Source organism: Elephantulus edwardii, unplaced genomic scaffold (genome assembly GCF_000299155.1).
Source record: "Elephantulus edwardii isolate Elephantulus edwardi_28Jun2011 unplaced genomic scaffold, EleEdw1.0 scaffold00039, whole genome shotgun sequence".
In the NCBI taxonomy this organism is placed as follows: Eukaryota; Metazoa; Chordata; class Mammalia; order Macroscelidea; family Macroscelididae; genus Elephantulus; species Elephantulus edwardii.
In genome coordinates, this window is record NW_006399789.1 from 15,686,928 (window position 1) to 15,689,398 (window position 2,471).

Here is a 2,471-nt window from a genome sequence, read left to right on the forward strand (position 1 = left end):
ATATGTGTAAAATATATATATGTGAATTTTATCATCATTTCAAATTCTAGTCATTTTTACTAGTGTTCACAATTACAAACAAATGAAGACAAACACACACTATTTTTGTTGGTATTTTTCTTTGAGTTTTTTTATGAATTAAGTTTACTATTGTTGTTGTTAGATGACCTTGAGCTGAGCAAGCCTCATACCGACCCTATGAACAAAAGATCTGAACCCTGTTCTATCCTGCATCATCCTCACACTTCCTGACACACAAGAGCCCACTGCAGCAGTCACCCCATCAATCCACCTCGTTGAAGGCCTTCCTCTCCTTTGACAACCCTTCCCAACATCATGTCCTTCTACAAGGAAGAGCCCCTCCTAGCAACATGCACAAAGTATATGAGATGAAGCCTCATCATTCTTGCCTCCAAAGAGCATTCTGGCTGCACCCTCTCCAAGAGATATCTGTTTGTTCTCTTGACCGTCCATGGGATGGACATTCAGTGCTCTTCTCCAACACCACAGCTCAGAGGTGTCAATTCTTTTTCTGTCACCCTTACTCACTGTCCAGGCCTTGGATGTATAGCTAATAATTGGAAAGACTATGACCTGAATCAGATACAACTGAGTCCTCAAACTGACATCACTACCATTCAAAAATTTGAAAAGGTCCCTAACTACAGATTTTCTCAGTGCAACGCATCTCCTTATTTCCTGACTGCTCAAACCAAGGGAGGTATACTGTGAAACCTACATATAGACCAAGAAGCAGTCATAGACAAAGGAAGAATGCATGATTTAAAAATCAGAAAACATATGCATTAGGGTTTTATCCTCACTCTACCTGTTCAGTCTATATGCTGAACAAGTAACTTGAGAATTATTATAAGTCCACTATATAAAGAATGTAGCATCAAGATTAAAGGAAGAGTCATCAACGGCCTGTATTATACAGATGACACACCCTTGCTTGCAGAAAATACTGCGGATCTCCCAATTCTGCTTACCATGGGGATCCAATGCTCAAGAGGGACAATGTCAGTTTAAAGACTCAGGTGTACTATGGCATTTTCCATTGTTTCATATTCATGTGAAAGTTGGATAAGAATAAGGAGGAAGTATCAACACCTTTGCACTGTGATGTTGGAAAAAAGAGTACTGAATAGCCTACGAAAAGCCAAAAGAGGAACACATATACCTTGGAGAAAGTGTAAATCAAGGTGCTCCTTTGGCCATGTTGCCAAGAGGCAACAGTTCCTTTTAAAAAGTATCATACATAAGGGAGCTCTGGTGACCTACTGGCAAGAAGCTGCACTGCAATCCCAGAGGTACGCAGTTCAGATCCACAAGATGCTCTGCTGGAGAAGGAGGGGCAATCTCCTCCTGTACCAGTCAGATCTGTTTTGACACAAAATATAATAAAATAAAATGTAAAAAAAAAAAGTACCATACTGGGCAGAGTGTCAGCAAGAGAGAGGAAAACCTTCAATGAGATGGACTGACAAATGACTGCAACAGTGACTTGATCATGAATGAGGAAGGGGCTAGACAGCTCATAGTTTTGATGATGTTGTTCAAAGGTCATTATGAGTTGCACTCAACCCAAAGGCACCTAACAACTATCAGGTTCAGTCAATCCCAAATCTAATAAAACTTTCCTAAAAGTGCTATCCATAGTATTAGTTCAAACTTTATTAAGTGTGAATACCTTGTGCATGTCAGTGTTCAGCAAATGTTTACTATGAGTCTATCCATAAGCCCACAATTACTTTAAATATGTGAAAACGAATAACTGTTTCCCCTCTATTTCTCTGCTTAAGGTTAAAAAGATGATAGATAGATAGATAGATAGATAGATAGATAGATAGATAGATAGAGAAATCTATTTACACTTGAGCAAAAGTGTGGCTAGATTGATAAAGATTTTGTACCTTTGAGTACATGTACTCAAAGTATATGTACACTATACATACAAAAAAAGATCATCACTGGCCATTAGCTTGCAGTGCAAAAGCTATCAGCAAAATATTTGTGGAGTTAAATATGAATATGACTCAATAAGTATAAAAATGAAATTAACTCAATTTTGTGCAAGTATTTCCCACTTAATACTTGTTGTTAGAGGGGTTTTTTTAAAGAGCTATCATCAGGTATAATTTGATTCATGGTGACACCATGTGCGCCAGAATGAACAGCGATTGGGGAGGGGAGGGATGTAGATTGCTAGGCTGTTCTTTCAATAGGCATCTGAGTAGACTTGAACCTCCAAGTTTTCAGTCAACAGCCAAACACATTAAACATTTACACTATTATTGTTGTTGTTGTATTTGTTGTTGTTGTTGTTATGTGCCATTGACAGTGGCACTATGCACAATACCTCTGAACCCTGCCCTATCCTGAGACAATTTCACTGTTTCAAACACACCTACTCACTTTACCCCAGTTACTGAGTCAATTAATCTTATCCAGGCTCTTTCTCTCCTATG